This window comes from Acipenser ruthenus, unplaced genomic scaffold (genome assembly GCF_902713425.1).
Source record: "Acipenser ruthenus unplaced genomic scaffold, fAciRut3.2 maternal haplotype, whole genome shotgun sequence".
NCBI classification, from domain to species: Eukaryota; Metazoa; Chordata; class Actinopteri; order Acipenseriformes; family Acipenseridae; genus Acipenser; species Acipenser ruthenus.
In genome coordinates this window covers 1-21,235 of record NW_026707306.1, presented here as the reverse complement: position 1 = coordinate 21,235, position 21,235 = coordinate 1, and the positions used below count along the sequence as shown (strand labels likewise).

General features: G+C 39.8%; 20 non-coding genes across 20 annotated transcripts; 10 read left to right on the top strand and 10 right to left on the bottom strand.

Moving 5' to 3' along the window:
- Positions 1-744: 744 nt before the first annotated feature.
- trnam-cau (transfer RNA methionine (anticodon CAU)) lies at positions 745-817 on the bottom strand. Its single transcript has one exon. It is a non-coding gene; the product is annotated as a tRNA-Met (tRNA).
- A 295-nt stretch (positions 818-1,112) lies between these two features.
- trnay-gua (transfer RNA tyrosine (anticodon GUA)) lies at positions 1,113-1,199 on the top strand. Its single transcript is given in 2 exon segments — positions 1,113-1,149; positions 1,164-1,199. It is a non-coding gene; the product is annotated as a tRNA-Tyr (tRNA).
- Positions 1,200-2,685: 1,486 nt separating this feature from the next.
- Positions 2,686-2,758, bottom strand: trnam-cau (transfer RNA methionine (anticodon CAU)). Its single transcript has one exon. It is a non-coding gene; the product is annotated as a tRNA-Met (tRNA).
- A 295-nt stretch (positions 2,759-3,053) lies between these two features.
- Positions 3,054-3,140, top strand: trnay-gua (transfer RNA tyrosine (anticodon GUA)). The gene is given in 2 exon segments: positions 3,054-3,090; positions 3,105-3,140. It is a non-coding gene; the product is annotated as a tRNA-Tyr (tRNA).
- Positions 3,141-4,807: 1,667 nt separating this feature from the next.
- trnam-cau (transfer RNA methionine (anticodon CAU)) lies at positions 4,808-4,880 on the bottom strand. Its single transcript has one exon. It is a non-coding gene; the product is annotated as a tRNA-Met (tRNA).
- Positions 4,881-5,175: 295 nt separating this feature from the next.
- trnay-gua (transfer RNA tyrosine (anticodon GUA)) lies at positions 5,176-5,262 on the top strand. Its single transcript is given in 2 exon segments — positions 5,176-5,212; positions 5,227-5,262. It is a non-coding gene; the product is annotated as a tRNA-Tyr (tRNA).
- A 1,489-nt stretch (positions 5,263-6,751) lies between these two features.
- On the bottom strand, positions 6,752-6,824 carry trnam-cau (transfer RNA methionine (anticodon CAU)). Its single transcript has one exon. It is a non-coding gene; the product is annotated as a tRNA-Met (tRNA).
- Positions 6,825-7,119: 295 nt separating this feature from the next.
- Positions 7,120-7,206, top strand: trnay-gua (transfer RNA tyrosine (anticodon GUA)). The gene is given in 2 exon segments: positions 7,120-7,156; positions 7,171-7,206. It is a non-coding gene; the product is annotated as a tRNA-Tyr (tRNA).
- A 1,489-nt stretch (positions 7,207-8,695) lies between these two features.
- trnam-cau (transfer RNA methionine (anticodon CAU)) lies at positions 8,696-8,768 on the bottom strand. The gene has a single exon. It is a non-coding gene; the product is annotated as a tRNA-Met (tRNA).
- A 295-nt stretch (positions 8,769-9,063) lies between these two features.
- Positions 9,064-9,150, top strand: trnay-gua (transfer RNA tyrosine (anticodon GUA)). Its single transcript is given in 2 exon segments — positions 9,064-9,100; positions 9,115-9,150. It is a non-coding gene; the product is annotated as a tRNA-Tyr (tRNA).
- A 2,041-nt stretch (positions 9,151-11,191) lies between these two features.
- Positions 11,192-11,264, bottom strand: trnam-cau (transfer RNA methionine (anticodon CAU)). The gene has a single exon. It is a non-coding gene; the product is annotated as a tRNA-Met (tRNA).
- A 295-nt stretch (positions 11,265-11,559) lies between these two features.
- Positions 11,560-11,646, top strand: trnay-gua (transfer RNA tyrosine (anticodon GUA)). The gene is given in 2 exon segments: positions 11,560-11,596; positions 11,611-11,646. It is a non-coding gene; the product is annotated as a tRNA-Tyr (tRNA).
- Positions 11,647-12,574: 928 nt separating this feature from the next.
- On the bottom strand, positions 12,575-12,647 carry trnam-cau (transfer RNA methionine (anticodon CAU)). The gene has a single exon. It is a non-coding gene; the product is annotated as a tRNA-Met (tRNA).
- Positions 12,648-12,942: 295 nt separating this feature from the next.
- trnay-gua (transfer RNA tyrosine (anticodon GUA)) lies at positions 12,943-13,029 on the top strand. Its single transcript is given in 2 exon segments — positions 12,943-12,979; positions 12,994-13,029. It is a non-coding gene; the product is annotated as a tRNA-Tyr (tRNA).
- Positions 13,030-15,068: 2,039 nt separating this feature from the next.
- trnam-cau (transfer RNA methionine (anticodon CAU)) lies at positions 15,069-15,141 on the bottom strand. The gene has a single exon. It is a non-coding gene; the product is annotated as a tRNA-Met (tRNA).
- Positions 15,142-15,436: 295 nt separating this feature from the next.
- Positions 15,437-15,523, top strand: trnay-gua (transfer RNA tyrosine (anticodon GUA)). Its single transcript is given in 2 exon segments — positions 15,437-15,473; positions 15,488-15,523. It is a non-coding gene; the product is annotated as a tRNA-Tyr (tRNA).
- A 2,772-nt stretch (positions 15,524-18,295) lies between these two features.
- Positions 18,296-18,369, bottom strand: trnam-cau (transfer RNA methionine (anticodon CAU)). The gene has a single exon. It is a non-coding gene; the product is annotated as a tRNA-Met (tRNA).
- A 295-nt stretch (positions 18,370-18,664) lies between these two features.
- Positions 18,665-18,751, top strand: trnay-gua (transfer RNA tyrosine (anticodon GUA)). The gene is given in 2 exon segments: positions 18,665-18,701; positions 18,716-18,751. It is a non-coding gene; the product is annotated as a tRNA-Tyr (tRNA).
- A 1,873-nt stretch (positions 18,752-20,624) lies between these two features.
- trnam-cau (transfer RNA methionine (anticodon CAU)) lies at positions 20,625-20,697 on the bottom strand. The gene has a single exon. It is a non-coding gene; the product is annotated as a tRNA-Met (tRNA).
- A 295-nt stretch (positions 20,698-20,992) lies between these two features.
- Positions 20,993-21,079, top strand: trnay-gua (transfer RNA tyrosine (anticodon GUA)). Its single transcript is given in 2 exon segments — positions 20,993-21,029; positions 21,044-21,079. It is a non-coding gene; the product is annotated as a tRNA-Tyr (tRNA).
- The last annotated feature ends 156 nt before the right edge of the window (positions 21,080-21,235 follow it).

Below are 21,235 nucleotides of genomic sequence, written 5' to 3'. Positions count from 1 at the left end.
CGTTGTCAAGTGTGGGGAATTAGCTCAAATGGTTTTACTGGTAATGAGGATAAAAAGAAGGAATGAAACCTAAGGCAACAACTGTCTGAAACAACAACAACAACAACATCATCATCATCATCATCAAATAAAAATAAGTTAATCATTTTCACCTAGCTCTGGGCAGCCACGTGTCATACGTTGTCAAGTGTGGGGAATTAGCTCAAATGGTTTTACTGGTAATGAGGATAAAAAGAAGGAATGAAACCTAAGGCAACAACTGTCTGAAACAACAACAACAACAACATCATCATCATCATCATCAAATAAAAATAAGTTAATCATTTTCACCTAGCTCTGGGCAGCCACGTGTCATACGTTGTCAAGTGTGGGGAATTAGCTCAAATGGTTTTACTGGTAATGAGGATAAAAAGAAGGAATGAAACCTAAGGCAACAACTGTCTGAAACAACAACAACAACAACAACAACATCATCATCATCATCATCATCAAATAAAAATAAGTTAATCATTTTCACCTAGCTCTGGGCAGCCACGTGTCATACGTTGTCAAATGTGGGGAATTAGCTCAAATGGTAGAGCGCTCGTTTAGCATGCGAGAAGTAGCGGGATCGATACCTGCATTCTCCAATGGATGCTCTTTCTTTAATAAATGGTTCGAAAATGTTCAATCTGGTCTAACTTGGGAACAAAGATTTCATTCCAACAGCTGTAAAATAGTCTATTAAAAAAAACACACAGAAGCTGCCCCCTCTGAGGATCGAACTCAGGACCTTCAGATTATGAGACTGACGCGCTACCTACTGCGCTAAGGAGGCAGAGACACCTCGAGGTCGCCATTTATCAACCCTGTCCTACAAATTTCCAAAGCTGAGGGTAAACAAGCATACAACAACAGTCGCGAGCCAGGCAGGAGTCAAACCTACAATCTTCTGATGTGTAGTCAGACTATCCATTGTGCCACTGGCCCCTGTGTTCTGGAAGCACTGTTAACGCACACTCGGCAACAAGAAGAAAAACAGTGGTGGCAGCTATTGACTGCTGCAGTCAGCTGAGCTTGCCAGCCTTTTGCTGAATTGTGTATTGTCCTCAAGGAGCAACCCTCCCATCCTTCCTTCGATAGCTCAGCTGGTAGAGCGGAGGACTGTAGTGGAACACATTGGCATCCTTAGGTCGCTGGTTCAATTCCGGCTCGAAGGACAATACTTTTTTTTTTTTTTTCTCCTACCTGGTTTTACTGGTAATGAGGATAAAAAGAAGGAATGAAACCTAAGGCAACAACTGTCTGAAACAACAACAACAACAACAACATCATCATCATCATCATCATCAAATAAAAATAAGTTAATCATTTTCACCTAGCTCTGGGCAGCCAAGTGTCATACGTTGTCAAGTGTGGGGAATTAGCTCAAATGGTTTTACTGGTAATGAGGATAAAAAGAAGGAATGAAACCTAAGGCAACAACTGTCTGAAACAACAACAACAACAACAACAACATCATCATCATCATCATCAAATAAAAATAAGTTAATCATTTTCACCTAGCTCTGGGCAGCCACGTGTCATACGTTGTCAAGTGTGGGGAATTAGCTCAAATGGTTTTACTGGTAATGAGGATAAAAAGAAGGAATGAAACCTAAGGCAACAACTGTCTGAAACAACAACAACAACAACATCATCATCATCATCATCAAATAAAAATAAGTTAATCATTTTCACCTAGCTCTGGGCAGCCACGTGTCATACGTTGTCAAGTGTGGGGAATTAGCTCAAATGGTTTTACTGGTAATGAGGATAAAAAGAAGGAATGAAACCTAAGGCAACAACTGTCTGAAACAACAACAACAACAACATCATCATTATCATCATCAAATAAAAATAAGTTAATCATTTTCACCTAGCTCTGGGAAGCCACGTGTCATACGTTGTCAAGTGTTGGGAATTAGCTCAAATGGTTTTACTGGTAATGAGGATAAAAAGAAGGAATGAAACCTAAGGCAACAACTGTCTGAAACAACAACAACAACAACAACAACAACAACAACATCATCATCATCATCATCATCAAATAAAAATAAGTTAATCATTTTCACCTAGCTCTGGGCAGCCACGTGTCATACGTTGTCAAGTGTGGGGAATTAGCTCAAATGGTTTTACTGGTAATGAGGATAAAAAGAAGGAATGAAACCTAAGGTAACAACTGTCTGAAACAACAACAACAACAACATCATCATCATCATCATCAAATAAAAATAAGTTAATCATTTTCACCTAGCTCTGGGCAGCCACGTGTCATACGTTGTCAAGTGTGGGGAATTAGCTCAAATGGTTTTACTGGTAATGAGGATAAAAAGAAGGAATGAAACCTAAGGCAACAACTGTCTGAAACAACAACAACAACAACAACAACATCATCATCATCATCATCATCAAATAAAAATAAGTTAATCATTTTCACCTAGCTCTGGGCAGCCACGTGTCATACGTTGTCAAATGCGGGGAATTAGCTCAAATGGTAGAGCGCTCGTTTAGCATGCGAGAAGTAGCGGGATCGATACCTGCATTCTCCAATGGATGCTCTTTCTTTAATAAATGGTTCGAAAATGTTCAATCTGGTCTAACTTGGGAACAAAGATTTCATTCCAACAGCTGTAAAATAGTCTATTAAAAAAAACACACAGAAGCTGCCCCCTCTGAGGATCGAACTCAGGACCTTCAGATTATGAGACTGACGCGCTACCTACTGCGCTAAGGAGGCAGAGACACCTCGAGGTCGCCATTTATCAACCCTGTCCTACAAATTTCCAAAGCTGAGGGTAAACAAGCATACAACAACAGTCGCGAGCCAGGCAGGAGTCAAACCTACAATCTTCTGATGTGTAGTCAGACTATCCATTGTGCCACTGGCCCCTGTGTTCTGGAAGCACTGTTAACGCACACTCGGCAACAAGAAGAAAAACAGTGGTGGCAGCTATTGACTGCTGCAGTCAGCTGAGCTTGCCAGCCTTTTGCTGAATTGTGTATTGTCCTCAAGGAGCAACCCTCCCATCCTTCCTTCGATAGCTCAGCTGGTAGAGCGGAGGACTGTAGTGGAACACATTGGCATCCTTAGGTCGCTGGTTCAATTCCGGCTCGAAGGACAATACTTTTTTTTTTTTTTTCTCCTACCTGGTTTTACTGGTAATGAGGATAAAAAGAAGGAATGAAACCTAAGGCAACAACTGTCTGAAACAACAACAACAACAACAACATCATCATCATCATCATCATCAAATAAAAATAAGTTAATCATTTTCACCTAGCTCTGGGCAGCCACGTGTCATACGTTGTCAAGTGTGGGGAATTAGCTCAAATGGTTTTACTGGTAATGAGGATAAAAAGAAGGAATGAAACCTAAGGCAACAACTGTCTGAAACAACAACAACAACAACAACAACAACATCATCATCATCATCATCAAATAAAAATAAGTTAATCATTTTCACCTAGCTCTGGGCAGCCACGTGTCATACGTTGTCAAGTGTGGGGAATTAGCTCAAATGGTTTTACTGGTAATGAGGATAAAAAGAAGGAATGAAACCTAAGGCAACAACTGTCTGAAACAACAACAACAACATCATCATCATCATCATCATCAAATAAAAATAAGTTAATCATTTTCACCTAGCTCTGGGCAGCCACGTGTCATACGTTGTCAAGTGTGGGGAATTAGCTCAAATGGTTTTACTGGTAATGAGGATAAAAAGAAGGAATGAAACCTAAGGCAACAACTGTCTGAAACAACAACAACAACAACATCATCATTATCATCATCAAATAAAAATAAGTTAATCATTTTCACCTAGCTCTGGGAAGCCACGTGTCATACGTTGTCAAGTGTTGGGAATTAGCTCAAATGGTTTTACTGGTAATGAGGATAAAAAGAAGGAATGAAACCTAAGGCAACAACTGTCTGAAACAACAACAACAACAACAACAACAACAACAACATCATCATCATCATCATCATCAAATAAAAATAAGTTAATCATTTTCACCTAGCTCTGGGCAGCCACGTGTCATACGTTGTCAAGTGTGGGGAATTAGCTCAAATGGTTTTACTGGTAATGAGGATAAAAAGAAGGAATGAAACCTAAGGCAACAACTGTCTGAAACAACAACAACAACAACATCATCATCATCATCATCAAATAAAAATAAGTTAATCATTTTCACCTAGCTCTGGGCAGCCACGTGTCATACGTTGTCAAGTGTGGGGAATTAGCTCAAATGGTTTTACTGGTAATGAGGATAAAAAGAAGGAATGAAACCTAAGGCAACAACTGTCTGAAACAACAACAACAACAACATCATCATCATCATCATCAAATAAAAATAAGTTAATCATTTTCACCTAGCTCTGGGCAGCCACGTGTCATACGTTGTCAAGTGTGGGGAATTAGCTCAAATGGTTTTACTGGTAATGAGGATAAAAAGAAGGAATGAAACCTAAGGCAACAACTGTCTGAAACAACAACAACAACAACAACAACATCATCATCATCATCATCATCAAATAAAAATAAGTTAATCATTTTCACCTAGCTCTGGGCAGCCACGTGTCATACGTTGTCAAATGTGGGGAATTAGCTCAAATGGTAGAGCGCTCGTTTAGCATGCGAGAAGTAGCGGGATCGATACCTGCATTCTCCAATGGATGCTCTTTCTTTAATAAATGGTTCGAAAATGTTCAATCTGGTCTAACTTGGGAACAAAGATTTCATTCCAACAGCTGTAAAATAGTCTATTAAAAAAAACACACAGAAGCTGCCCCCTCTGAGGATCGAACTCAGGACCTTCAGATTATGAGACTGACGCGCTACCTACTGCGCTAAGGAGGCAGAGACACCTCGAGGTCGCCATTTATCAACCCTGTCCTACAAATTTCCAAAGCTGAGGGTAAACAAGCATACAACAACAGTCGCGAGCCAGGCAGGAGTCAAACCTACAATCTTCTGATGTGTAGTCAGACTATCCATTGTGCCACTGGCCCCTGTGTTCTGGAAGCACTGTTAACGCACACTCGGCAACAAGAAGAAAAACAGTGGTGGCAGCTATTGACTGCTGCAGTCAGCTGAGCTTGCCAGCCTTTTGCTGAATTGTGTATTGTCCTCAAGGAGCAACCCTCCCATCCTTCCTTCGATAGCTCAGCTGGTAGAGCGGAGGACTGTAGTGGAACACATTGGCATCCTTAGGTCGCTGGTTCAATTCCGGCTCGAAGGACAATACTTTTTTTTTTTTTTTCTCCTACCTGGTTTTACTGGTAATGAGGATAAAAAGAAGGAATGAAACCTAAGGCAACAACTGTCTGAAACAACAACAACAACAACAACATCATCATCATCATCATCATCAAATAAAAATAAGTTAATCATTTTCACCTAGCTCTGGGCAGCCAAGTGTCATACGTTGTCAAGTGTGGGGAATTAGCTCAAATGGTTTTACTGGTAATGAGGATAAAAAGAAGGAATGAAACCTAAGGCAACAACTGTCTGAAACAACAACAACAACAACAACAACAACATCATCATCATCATCATCAAATAAAAATAAGTTAATCATTTTCACCTAGCTCTGGGCAGCCACGTGTCATACGTTGTCAAGTGTGGGGAATTAGCTCAAATGGTTTTACTGGTAATGAGGATAAAAAGAAGGAATGAAACCTAAGGCAACAACTGTCTGAAACAACAACAACAACAACATCATCATCATCATCATCAAATAAAAATAAGTTAATCATTTTCACCTAGCTCTGGGCAGCCACGTGTCATACGTTGTCAAGTGTGGGGAATTAGCTCAAATGGTTTTACTGGTAATGAGGATAAAAAGAAGGAATGAAACCTAAGGCAACAACTGTCTGAAACAACAACAACAACAACATCATCATTATCATCATCAAATAAAAATAAGTTAATCATTTTCACCTAGCTCTGGGAAGCCACGTGTCATACGTTGTCAAGTGTTGGGAATTAGCTCAAATGGTTTTACTGGTAATGAGGATAAAAAGAAGGAATGAAACCTAAGGCAACAACTGTCTGAAACAACAACAACAACAACAACAACAACAACAACATCATCATCATCATCATCATCAAATAAAAATAAGTTAATCATTTTCACCTAGCTCTGGGCAGCCACGTGTCATACGTTGTCAAGTGTGGGGAATTAGCTCAAATGGTTTTACTGGTAATGAGGATAAAAAGAAGGAATGAAACCTAAGGCAACAACTGTCTGAAACAACAACAACAACAACATCATCATCATCATCATCAAATAAAAATAAGTTAATCATTTTCACCTAGCTCTGGGCAGCCACGTGTCATACGTTGTCAAGTGTGGGGAATTAGCTCAAATGGTTTTACTGGTAATGAGGATAAAAAGAAGGAATGAAACCTAAGGCAACAACTGTCTGAAACAACAACAACAACAACAACAACATCATCATCATCATCATCATCAAATAAAAATAAGTTAATCATTTTCACCTAGCTCTGGGCAGCCACGTGTCATACGTTGTCAAATGTGGGGAATTAGCTCAAATGGTAGAGCGCTCGTTTAGCATGCGAGAAGTAGCGGGATCGATACCTGCATTCTCCAATGGATGCTCTTTCTTTAATAAATGGTTCGAAAATGTTCAATCTGGTCTAACTTGGGAACAAAGATTTCATTCCAACAGCTGTAAAATAGTCTATTAAAAAAAACACACAGAAGCTGCCCCCTCTGAGGATCGAACTCAGGACCTTCAGATTATGAGACTGACACGCTACCTACTGCGCTAAGGAGGCAGAGACACCTCGAGGTCGCCATTTATCAACCCTGTCCTACAAATTTCCAAAGCTGAGGGTAAACAAGCATACAACAACAGTCGCGAGCCAGGCAGGAGTCAAACCTACAATCTTCTGATGTGTAGTCAGACTATCCATTGTGCCACTGGCCCCTGTGTTCTGGAAGCACTGTTAACGCACACTCGGCAACAAGAAGAAAAACAGTGGTGGCAGCTATTGACTGCTGCAGTCAGCTGAGCTTGCCAGCCTTTTGCTGAATTGTGTATTGTCCTCAAGGAGCAACCCTCCCATCCTTCCTTCGATAGCTCAGCTGGTAGAGCGGAGGACTGTAGTGGAACACATTGGCATCCTTAGGTCGCTGGTTCAATTCCGGCTCGAAGGACAATACTTTTTTTTTTTTTTTCTCCTACCTGGTTTTACTGGTAATGAGGATAAAAAGAAGGAATGAAACCTAAGGCAACAACTGTCTGAAACAACAACAACAACAACAACATCATCATCATCATCATCATCAAATAAAAATAAGTTAATCATTTTCACCTAGCTCTGGGCAGCCAAGTGTCATACGTTGTCAAGTGTGGGGAATTAGCTCAAATGGTTTTACTGGTAATGAGGATAAAAAGAAGGAATGAAACCTAAGGCAACAACTGTCTGAAACAACAACAACAACAACAACAACAACATCATCATCATCATCATCAAATAAAAATAAGTTAATCATTTTCACCTAGCTCTGGGCAGCCACGTGTCATACGTTGTCAAGTGTGGGGAATTAGCTCAAATGGTTTTACTGGTAATGAGGATAAAAAGAAGGAATGAAACCTAAGGCAACAACTGTCTGAAACAACAACAACAACAACATCATCATCATCATCATCAAATAAAAATAAGTTAATCATTTTCACCTAGCTCTGGGCAGCCACGTGTCATACGTTGTCAAGTGTGGGGAATTAGCTCAAATGGTTTTACTGGTAATGAGGATAAAAAGAAGGAATGAAACCTAAGGCAACAACTGTCTGAAACAACAACAACAACAACATCATCATTATCATCATCAAATAAAAATAAGTTAATCATTTTCACCTAGCTCTGGGAAGCCACGTGTCATACGTTGTCAAGTGTTGGGAATTAGCTCAAATGGTTTTACTGGTAATGAGGATAAAAAGAAGGAATGAAACCTAAGGCAACAACTGTCTGAAACAACAACAACAACAACAACAACAACAACAACATCATCATCATCATCATCATCAAATAAAAATAAGTTAATCATTTTCACCTAGCTCTGGGCAGCCACGTGTCATACGTTGTCAAGTGTGGGGAATTAGCTCAAATGGTTTTACTGGTAATGAGGATAAAAAGAAGGAATGAAACCTAAGGCAACAACTGTCTGAAACAACAACAACAACAACATCATCATCATCATCATCAAATAAAAATAAGTTAATCATTTTCACCTAGCTCTGGGCAGCCACGTGTCATACGTTGTCAAGTGTGGGGAATTAGCTCAAATGGTTTTACTGGTAATGAGGATAAAAAGAAGGAATGAAACCTAAGGCAACAACTGTCTGAAACAACAACAACAACAACAACAACATCATCATCATCATCATCATCAAATAAAAATAAGTTAATCATTTTCACCTAGCTCTGGGCAGCCACGTGTCATACGTTGTCAAATGTGGGGAATTAGCTCAAATGGTAGAGCGCTCGTTTAGCATGCGAGAAGTAGCGGGATCGATACCTGCATTCTCCAATGGATGCTCTTTCTTTAATAAATGGTTCGAAAATGTTCAATCTGGTCTAACTTGGGAACAAAGATTTCATTCCAACAGCTGTAAAATAGTCTATTAAAAAAAACACACAGAAGCTGCCCCCTCTGAGGATCGAACTCAGGACCTTCAGATTATGAGACTGACGCGCTACCTACTGCGCTAAGGAGGCAGAGACACCTCGAGGTCGCCATTTATCAACCCTGTCCTACAAATTTCCAAAGCTGAGGGTAAACAAGCATACAACAACAGTCGCGAGCCAGGCAGGAGTCAAACCTACAATCTTCTGATGTGTAGTCAGACTATCCATTGTGCCACTGGCCCCTGTGTTCTGGAAGCACTGTTAACGCACACTCGGCAACAAGAAGAAAAACAGTGGTGGCAGCTATTGACTGCTGCAGTCAGCTGAGCTTGCCAGCCTTTTGCTGAATTGTGTATTGTCCTCAAGGAGCAACCCTCCCATCCTTCCTTCGATAGCTCAGCTGGTAGAGCGGAGGACTGTAGTGGAACACATTGGCATCCTTAGGTCGCTGGTTCAATTCCGGCTCGAAGGACAATACTTTTTTTTTTTTTTTCTCCTACCTGGTTTTACTGGTAATGAGGATAAAAAGAAGGAATGAAACCTAAGGCAACAACTGTCTGAAACAACAACAACAACAACAACATCATCATCATCATCATCATCAAATAAAAATAAGTTAATCATTTTCACCTAGCTCTGGGCAGCCACGTGTCATACGTTGTCAAGTGTGGGGAATTAGCTCAAATGGTTTTACTGGTAATGAGGATAAAAAGAAGGAATGAAACCTAAGGCAACAACTGTCTGAAACAACAACAACAACAACAACAACAACATCATCATCATCATCATCAAATAAAAATAAGTTAATCATTTTCACCTAGCTCTGGGCAGCCACGTGTCATACGTTGTCAAGTGTGGGGAATTAGCTCAAATGGTTTTACTGGTAATGAGGATAAAAAGAAGGAATGAAACCTAAGGCAACAACTGTCTGAAACAACAACAACAACAACATCATCATCATCATCATCAAATAAAAATAAGTTAATCATTTTCACCTAGCTCTGGGCAGCCACGTGTCATACGTTGTCAAGTGTGGGGAATTAGCTCAAATGGTTTTACTGGTAATGAGGATAAAAAGAAGGAATGAAACCTAAGGCAACAACTGTCTGAAACAACAACAACAACAACATCATCATCATCATCATCAAATAAAAATAAGTTAATCATTTTCACCTAGCTCTGGGAAGCCACGTGTCATACGTTGTCAAGTGTTGGGAATTAGCTCAAATGGTTTTACTGGTAATGAGGATAAAAAGAAGGAATGAAACCTAAGGCAACAACTGTCTGAAACAACAACAACAACAACAACATCATCATCATCATCATCATCAAATAAAAATAAGTTAATCATTTTCACCTAGCTCTGGGCAGCCAAGTGTCATACGTTGTCAAGTGTGGGGAATTAGCTCAAATGGTTTTACTGGTAATGAGGATAAAAAGAAGGAATGAAACCTAAGGCAACAACTGTCTGAAACAACAACAACAACAACAACAACAACATCATCATCATCATCATCAAATGAAAATAAGTTAATCATTTTCACCTAGCTCTGGGCAGCCACGTGTCATACGTTGTCAAGTGTGGGGAATTAGCTCAAATGGTTTTACTGGTAATGAGGATAAAAAGAAGGAATGAAACCTAAGGCAACAACTGTCTGAAACAACAACAACAACAACATCATCATCATCATCATCAAATAAAAATAAGTTAATCATTTTCACCTAGCTCTGGGCAGCCACGTGTCATACGTTGTCAAGTGTTGGGAATTAGCTCAAATGGTTTTACTGGTAATGAGGATAAAAAGAAGGAATGAAACCTAAGGCAACAACTGTCTGAAACAACAACAACAACAACAACAACAACAACAACAACATCATCATCATCATCATCATCAAATAAAAATAAGTTAATCATTTTCACCTAGCTCTGGGCAGCCACGTGTCATACGTTGTCAAGTGTGGGGAATTAGCTCAAATGGTTTTACTGGTAATGAGGATAAAAAGAAGGAATGAAACCTAAGGCAACAACTGTCTGAAACAACAACAACAACAACATCATCATCATCATCATCAAATAAAAATAAGTTAATCATTTTCACCTAGCTCTGGGCAGCCACGTGTCATACGTTGTCAAGTGTGGGGAATTAGCTCAAATGGTTTTACTGGTAATGAGGATAAAAAGAAGGAATGAAACCTAAGGCAACAACTGTCTGAAACAACAACAACAACAACAACAACATCATCATCATCATCATCATCAAATAAAAATAAGTTAATCATTTTCACCTAGCTCTGGGCAGCCACGTGTCATACGTTGTCAAATGTGGGGAATTAGCTCAAATGGTAGAGCGCTCGTTTAGCATGCGAGAAGTAGCGGGATCGATACCTGCATTCTCCAATGGATGCTCTTTCTTTAATAAATGGTTCGAAAATGTTCAATCTGGTCTAACTTGGGAACAAAGATTTCATTCCAACAGCTGTAAAATAGTCTATTAAAAAAAACACACAGAAGCTGCCCCCTCTGAGGATCGAACTCAGGACCTTCAGATTATGAGACTGACGCGCTACCTACTGCGCTAAGGAGGCAGAGACACCTCGAGGTCGCCATTTATCAACCCTGTCCTACAAATTTCCAAAGCTGAGGGTAAACAAGCATACAACAACAGTCGCGAGCCAGGCAGGAGTCAAACCTACAATCTTCTGATGTGTAGTCAGACTATCCATTGTGCCACTGGCCCCTGTGTTCTGGAAGCACTGTTAACGCACACTCGGCAACAAGAAGAAAAACAGTGGTGGCAGCTATTGACTGCTGCAGTCAGCTGAGCTTGCCAGCCTTTTGCTGAATTGTGTATTGTCCTCAAGGAGCAACCCTCCCATCCTTCCTTCGATAGCTCAGCTGGTAGAGCGGAGGACTGTAGTGGAACACATTGGCATCCTTAGGTCGCTGGTTCAATTCCGGCTCGAAGGACAATACTTTTTTTTTTTTTTTCTCCTACCTGGTTTTACTGGTAATGAGGATAAAAAGAAGGAATGAAACCTAAGGCAACAACTGTCTGAAACAACAACAACAACAACAACATCATCATCATCATCATCATCAAATAAAAATAAGTTAATCATTTTCACCTAGCTCTGGGCAGCCACGTGTCATACGTTGTCAAGTGTGGGGAATTAGCTCAAATGGTTTTACTGGTAATGAGGATAAAAAGAAGGAATGAAACCTAAGGCAACAACTGTCTGAAACAACAACAACAACAACATCATCATCATCATCATCAAATAAAAATAAGTTAATCATTTTCACCTAGCTCTGGGAAGCCACGTGTCATACGTTGTCAAGTGTTGGGAATTAGCTCAAATGGTTTTACTGGTAATGAGGATAAAAAGAAGGAATGAAACCTAAGGCAACAACTGTCTGAAACAACAACAACAACAACAACAACATCATCATCATCATCATCATCAAATAAAAATAAGTTAATCATTTTCACCTAGCTCTGGGCAGCCACGTGTCATACGTTGTCAAGTGTGGGGAATTAGCTCAAATGGTTTTACTGGTAATGAGGATAAAAAGAAGGAATGAAACCTAAGGCAACAACTGTCTGAAACAACAACAACAACAACATCATCATCATCATCATCAAATAAAAATAAGTTAATCATTTTCACCTAGCTCTGGGCAGCCACGTGTCATACGTTGTCAAATGTGGGGAATTAGCTCAAATGGTAGAGCGCTCGTTTAGCATGCGAGAAGTAGCGGGATCGATACCTGCATTCTCCAATGGATGCTCTTTCTTTAATAAATGGTTCGAAAATGTTCAATCTGGTCTAACTTGGGAACAAAGATTTCATTCCAACAGCTGTAAAATAGTCTATTAAAAAAAACACACAGAAGCTGCCCCCTCTGAGGATCGAACTCAGGACCTTCAGATTATGAGACTGACGCGCTACCTACTGCGCTAAGGAGGCAGAGACACCTCGAGGTCGCCATTTATCAACCCTGTCCTACAAATTTCCAAAGCTGAGGGTAAACAAGCATACAACAACAGTCGCGAGCCAGGCAGGAGTCAAACCTACAATCTTCTGATGTGTAGTCAGACTATCCATTGTGCCACTGGCCCCTGTGTTCTGGAAGCACTGTTAACGCACACTCGGCAACAAGAAGAAAAACAGTGGTGGCAGCTATTGACTGCTGCAGTCAGCTGAGCTTGCCAGCCTTTTGCTGAATTGTGTATTGTCCTCAAGGAGCAACCCTCCCATCCTTCCTTCGATAGCTCAGCTGGTAGAGCGGAGGACTGTAGTGGAACACATTGGCATCCTTAGGTCGCTGGTTCAATTCCGGCTCGAAGGACAATACTTTTTTTTTTTTTTTCTCCTACCTGGTTTTACTGGTAATGAGGATAAAAAGAAGGAATGAAACCTAAGGCAACAACTGTCTGAAACAACAACAACAACAACAACATCATCATCATCATCATCATCAAATAAAAATAAGTTAATCATTTTCACCTAGCTCTGGGCAGCCACGTGTCATACGTTGTCAAGTGTGGGGAATTAGCTCAAATGGTTTTACTGGTAATGAGGATAAAAAGAAGGAATGAAACCTAAGGCAACAACTGTCTGAAACAACAACAACAACAACAACAACAACATCATCATCATCATCATCAAATAAAAATAAGTTAATCATTTTCACCTAGCTCTGGGCAGCCACGTGTCATACGTTGTCAAGTGTGGGGAATTAGCTCAAATGGTTTTACTGGTAATGAGGATAAAAAGAAGGAATGAAACCTAAGGCAACAACTGTCTGAAACAACAACAACAACAACATCATCATCATCATCATCAAATAAAAATAAGTTAATCATTTTCACCTAGCTCTGGGCAGCCACGTGTCATACGTTGTCAAGTGTGGGGAATTAGCTCAAATGGTTTTACTGGTAATGAGGATAAAAAGAAGGAATGAAACCTAAGGCAACAACTGTCTGAAACAACAACAACAACAACATCATCATCATCATCATCAAATAAAAATAAGTTAATCATTTTCACCTAGCTCTGGGAAGCCACGTGTCATACGTTGTCAAGTGTTGGGAATTAGCTCAAATGGTTTTACTGGTAATGAGGATAAAAAGAAGGAATGAAACCTAAGGCAACAACTGTCTGAAACAACAACAACAACAACAACATCATCATCATCATCATCATCAAATAAAAATAAGTTAATCATTTTCACCTAGCTCTGGGCAGCCAAGTGTCATACGTTGTCAAGTGTGGGGAATTAGCTCAAATGGTTTTACTGGTAATGAGGATAAAAAGAAGGAATGAAACCTAAGGCAACAACTGTCTGAAACAACAACAACAACAACAACAACAACATCATCATCATCATCATCAAATGAAAATAAGTTAATCATTTTCACCTAGCTCTGGGCAGCCACGTGTCATACGTTGTCAAGTGTGGGGAATTAGCTCAAATGGTTTTACTGGTAATGAGGATAAAAAGAAGGAATGAAACCTAAGGCAACAACTGTCTGAAACAACAACAACAACAACATCATCATCATCATCATCAAATAAAAATAAGTTAATCATTTTCACCTAGCTCTGGGCAGCCACGTGTCATACGTTGTCAAGTGTTGGGAATTAGCTCAAATGGTTTTACTGGTAATGAGGATAAAAAGAAGGAATGAAACCTAAGGCAACAACTGTCTGAAACAACAACAACAACAACAACAACAACAACAACATCATCATCATCATCATCATCAAATAAAAATAAGTTAATCATTTTCACCTAGCTCTGGGCAGCCACGTGTCATACGTTGTCAAGTGTGGGGAATTAGCTCAAATGGTTTTACTGGTAATGAGGATAAAAAGAAGGAATGAAACCTAAGGCAACAACTGTCTGAAACAACAACAACAACAACATCATCATCATCATCATCAAATAAAAATAAGTTAATCATTTTCACCTAGCTCTGGGCAGCCACGTGTCATACGTTGTCAAGTGTGGGGAATTAGCTCAAATGGTTTTACTGGTAATGAGGATAAAAAGAAGGAATGAAACCTAAGGCAACACTGTCTGAAACAACAACAACAACAACAACAACATCATCATCATCATCATCATCAAATAAAAATAAGTTAATCATTTTCACCTAGCTCTGGGCAGCCACGTGTTCATACGTTTGTCAAATGTGGGGAATTAGCTCAAATGGTAGAGCGCTCGTTTAGCATGCGAGAAGTAGCGGGATCGATACCTGCATTCTCCAATGGATGCTCTTTCTTTAATAAATGGTTCGAAAATGTTCAATCTGGTCTAACTTGGGAACAAAGATTTCATTCCAACAGCTGTAAAATAGTCTATTAAAAAAAACACACAGAAGCTGCCCCCTCTGAGGATCGAACTCAGGACCTTCAGATTATGAGACTGACGCGCTACCTACTGCGCTAAGGAGGCAGAGACACCTCGAGGTCGCCATTTATCAACCCTGTCCTACAAATTTCCAAAGCTGAGGGTAAACAAGCATACAACAACAGTCGCGAGCCAGGCAGGAGTCAAACCTACAATCTTCTGATGTGTAGTCAGACTATCCATTGTGCCACTGGCCCCTGTGTTCTGGAAGCACTGTTAACGCACACTCGGCAACAAGAAGAAAAACAGTGGTGGCAGCTATTGACTGCTGCAGTCAGCTGAGCTTGCCAGCCTTTTGCTGAATTGTGTATTGTCCTCAAGGAGCAACCCTCCCATCCTTCCTTCGATAGCTCAGCTGGTAGAGCGGAGGACTGTAGTGGAACACATTGGCATCCTTAGGTCGCTGGTTCAATTCCGGCTCGAAGGACAATACTTTTTTTTTTTTTTTTCTCCTACCTGGTTTTACTGGTAATGAGGATAAAAAGAAGGAATGAAACCTAAGGCAACAACTGTCTGAAACAACAACAACAACAACAACATCATCATCATCATCATCATCAAATAAAAATAAGTTAATCATTTTCACCTAGCTCTGGGCAGCCAAGTGTCATACGTTGTCAAGTGTGGGGAATTAGCTCAAATGGTTTTACTGGTAATGAGGATAAAAAGAAGGAATGAAACCTAAGGCAACAACTGTCTGAAACAACAACAACAACAACAACAACAACATCATCATCATCATCATCAAATAAAAATAAGTTAATCATTTTCACCTAGCTCTGGGCAGCCACGTGTCATACGTTGTCAAGTGTGGGGAATTAGCTCAAATGGTTTTACTGGTAATGAGGATAAAAAGAAGGAATGAAACCTAAGGCAACAACTGTCTGAAACAACAACAACAACAACATCATCATCATCATCATCAAATAAAAATAAGTTAATCATTTTCACCTAGCTCTGGGCAGCCACGTGTCATACGTTGTCAAGTGTGGGGAATTAGCTCAAATGGTTTTACTGGTAATGAGGATAAAAAGAAGGAATGAAACCTAAGGCAACAACTGTCTGAAACAACAACAACAACAACATCATCATCATCATCATCAAATAAAAATAAGTTAATCATTTTCACCTAGCTCTGGGCAGCCACGTGTCATACGTTGTCAAGTGTTGGGAATTAGCTCAAATGGTTTTTACTGGTAATGAGGATAAAAAGAAGGAATGAAACCTAAGGCAACAACTGTCTGAAACAACAACAACAACAACAACATCATCATCATCATCATCATCAAATAAAAATAAGTTAATCATTTTCACCTAGCTCTGGGCAGCCACGTGTCATACGTTGTCAAGTGTGGGGAATTAGCTCAAATGGTTTTACTGGTAATGAGGATAAAAAGAAGGAATGAAACCTAAGGCAACAACTGTCTGAAACAACAACAACAACAACAACAACAACATCATCATCATCATCATCAAATAAAAATAAGTTAATCATTTTCACCTAGCTCTGGGCAGCCACGTGTCATACGTTGTCAAGTGTGGGGAATTAGCTCAAATGGTTTTACTGGTAATGAGGATAAAAAGAAGGAATGAAACCTAAGGCAACAACTGTCTGAAACAACAACAACAACAACATCATCATCATCATCATCAAATAAAAATAAGTTAATCATTTTCACCTAGCTCTGGGGCAGCCACGTGTCATACGTTGTCAAGTGTGGGGAATTAGCTCAAATGGTTTTACTGGTAATGAGGATAAAAAGAAGGAATGAAACCTAAGGCAACAACTGTCTGAAACAACAACAACAACAACATCATCATCATCATCATCAAATAAAAATAAGTTAATCATTTTCACCTAGCTCTGGGAAGCCACGTGTCATACGTTGTCAAGTGTTGGGAATTAGCTCAAATGGTTTTACTGGTAATGAGGATAAAAAGAAGGAATGAAACCTAAGGCAACAACTGTCTGAAACAACAACAACAACAACAACATCATCATCATCATCATCATCAAATAAAAATAAGTTAATCATTTTCACCTAGCTCTGGGCAGCCAAGTGTCATACGTTGTCAAGTGTGGGGAATTAGCTCAAATGGTTTTACTGGTAATGAGGATAAAAAGAAGGAATGAAACCTAAGGCAACAACTGTCTGAAACAACAACAACAACAACAACAACAACATCATCATCATCATCATCAAATGAAAATAAGTTAATCATTTTCACCTAGCTCTGGGCAGCCACGTGTCATACGTTGTCAAGTGTGGGGAATTAGCTCAAATGGTTTTTACTGGTAATGAGGATAAAAAGAAGGAATGAAACCTAAGGCAACAACTGTCTGAAACAACAACAACAACAACATCATCATCATCATCATCAAATAAAAATAAGTTAATCATTTTCACCTAGCTCTGGGCAGCCACGTGTCATACGTTGTCAAGTGTTGGGAATTAGCTCAAATGGTTTTACTGGTAATGAGGATAAAAAGAAGGAATGAAACCTAAGGCAACAACTGTCTGAAACAACAACAACAACAACAACAACAACAACAACATCATCATCATCATCATCATCAAATAAAAATAAGTTAATCATTTTCACCTAGCTCTGGGCAGCCACGTGTCATACGTTGTCAAGTGTGGGGAATTAGCTCAAATGGTTTTACTGGTAATGAGGATAAAAAGAAGGAATGAAACCTAAGGCAACAACTGTCTGAAACAACAACAACAACAACAACATCATCATCATCATCATCAAATAAAAATAAGTTAATCATTTTCACCTAGCTCTGGGCAGCCACGTGTCATACGTTGTCAAGTGTGGGGAATTAGCTCAAATGGTTTTACTGGTAATGAGGATAAAAAGAAGGAATGAAACCTAAGGCAACAACTGTCTGAAACAACAACAACAACAACAACAACATCATCATCATCATCATCATCAAATAAAAATAAGTTAATCATTTTCACCTAGCTCTGGGCAGCCACGTGTCATACGTTGTCAAATGTGGGGAATTAGCTCAAATGGTAGAGCGCTCGTTTAGCATGCGAGAAGTAGCGGGATCGATACCTGCATTCTCCAATGGATGCTCTTTCTTTAATAAATGGTTCGAAAATGTTCAATCTGGTCTAACTTGGGAACAAAGATTTCATTCCAACAGCTGTAAAATAGTCTATTAAAAAAAACACACAGAAGCTGCCCCCCTCTGAGGATCGAACTCAGGACCTTCAGATTATGAGACTGACGCGCTACCTACTGCGCTAAGGAGGCAGAGACACCTCGAGGTCGCCATTTATCAACCCTGTCCTACAAATTTCCAAAGCTGAGGGTAAACAAGCATACAACAACAGTCGCGAGCCAGGCAGGAGTCAAACCTACAATCTTCTGATGTGTAGTCAGACTATCCATTGTGCCACTGGCCCCTGTGTTCTGGAAGCACTGTTAACGCACACTCGGCAACAAGAAGAAAAACAGTGGTGGCAGCTATTGACTGCTGCAGTCAGCTGAGCTTGCCAGCCTTTTGCTGAATTGTGTATTGTCCTCAAGGAGCAACCCTCCCATCCTTCCTTCGATAGCTCAGCTGGTAGAGCGGAGGACTGTAGTGGAACACATTGGCATCCTTAGGTCGCTGGTTCAATTCCGGCTCGAAGGACAATACTTTTTTTTTTTTTTTTCTCCTACCTGGTTTTACTGGTAATGAGGATAAAAAGAAGGAATGAAACCTAAGGCAACAACTGTCTGAAACAACAACAACAACAACAACATCATCATCATCATCATCATCAAATAAAAATAAGTAATCATTTTCACCTAGCTCTGGGCAGCCAAGTGTCATACGTTGTCAAGTGTGGGGAATTAGCTCAAATGGTTTTACTGGTAATGAGGATAAAAAGAAGGAATGAAACCTAAGGCAACAACTGTCTGAAACAACAACAACAACAACAACAACAACATCATCATCATCATCATCAAATAAAAATAAGTTAATCATTTTCACCTAGCTCTGGGCAGCCACGTGTCATACGTTGTCAAGTGTGGGGAATTAGCTCAAATGGTTTTACTGGTAATGAGGATAAAAAGAAGGAATGAAACCTAAGGCAACAACTGTCTGAAACAACAACAACAACAACATCATCATCATCATCATCAAATAAAAATAAGTTAATCATTTTCACCTAGCTCTGGGCAGCCACGTGTCATACGTTGTCAAGTGTGGGGAATTAGCTCAAATGGTTTTACTGGTAATGAGGATAAAAAGAAGGAATGAAACCTAAGGCAACAACTGTCTGAAACAACAACAACAACAACATCATCATCATCATCATCAAATAAAAATAAGTTAATCATTTTCACCTAGCTCTGGGCAGCCACGTGTCATACGTTGTCAAGTGTTGGGAATTAGCTCAAATGGTTTTACTGGTAATGAGGATAAAAAGAAGGAATGAAACCTAAGGCAACAACTGTCTGAAACAACAACAACAACAACAACAACAACAACAACATCATCATCATCATCATCATCAAATAAAAATAAGTTAATCATTTTCACCTAGCTCTGGGCAGCCACGTGTCATACGTTGTCAAGTGTGGGGAATTAGCTCAAATGGTTTTACTGGTAATGAGGATAAAAAGAAGGAATGAAACCTAAGGCAACAACTGTCTGAAACAACAACAACAACAACAACAACATCATCATCATCATCATCATCAAATAAAAATAAGTTAATCATTTTCACCTAGCTCTGGGCAGCCACGTGTCATACGTTGTCAAGTGTTGGGAATTAGCTCAAATGGTTTTACTGGTAATGAGGATAAAAAGAAGGAATGAAACCTAAGGCAACAACTGTCTGAAACAACAACAACAACAACAACAACAACAACAACATCATCATCATCATCATCATCAAATAAAAATAAGTTAATCATTTTCACCTAGCTCTGGGCAGCCACGTGTCATACGTTGTCAAGTGTGGGGAATTAGCTCAAATGGTTTTACTGGTAATGAGGATAAAAAGAAGGAATGAAACCTAAGGCAACAACTGTCTGAAACAACAACAACAACAACATCATCATCATCATCATCAAATAAAAATAAGTTAATCATTTTCACCTAGCTCTGGGCAGCCACGTGTCATACGTTGTCAAGTGTGGGGAATTAGCTCAAATGGTTTTACTGGTAATGAGGATAAAAAGAAGGAATGAAACCTAAGGCAACAACTGTCTGAAACAACAACAACAACAACAACAACATCATCATCATCATCATCATCAAATAAAAATAAGTTAATCATTTTCACCTAGCTCTGGGCAGCCACGTGTCATACGTTGTCAAATGTGGGGAATTAGCTCAAATGGTAGAGCGCTCGTTTAGCATGCGAGAAGTAGCGGGATCGATACCTGCATTCTCCAATGGATGCTCTTTCTTTAATAAATGGTTCGAAAATGTTCAATCTGGTCTAACTTGGGAACAAAGATTTCATTCCAACAGCTGTAAAATAGTCTATTAAAAAAAAACACACAGAAGCTGCCCCCTCTGAGGATCGAACTCAGGACCTTCAGATTATGAGACTGACGCGCTACCTACTGCGCTAAGGAGGCAGAGACACCTCGAGGTCGCCATTTATCAACCCTGTCCTACAAATTTCCAAAGCTGAGGGTAAACAAGCATACAACAACAGTCGCGAGCCAGGCAGGAGTCAAACCTACAATCTTCTGATGTGTAGTCAGACTATCCATTGTGCCACTGGCCCCTGTGTTCTGGAAGCACTGTTAACGCACACTCGGCAACAAGAAGAAAAACAGTGGTGGCAGCTATTGACTGCTGCAGTCAGCTGAGCTTGCCAGCCTTTTGCTGAATTGTGTATTGTCCTCAAGGAGCAACCCTCCCATCCTTCCTTCGATAGCTCAGCTGGTAGAGCGGAGGACTGTAGTGGAACACATTGGCATCCTTAGGTCGCTGGTTCAATTCCGGCTCGAAGGACAATACTTTTTTTTTTTTTTTCTCCTACCTGGTTTTACTGGTAATGAGGATAAAAAGAAGGAATGAAACCTAAGGCAACAACTGTCTGAAACAACAACAACAACAACAACATCATCATCATCATCATCATCAAATAAAAATAAGTTAATCATTTTC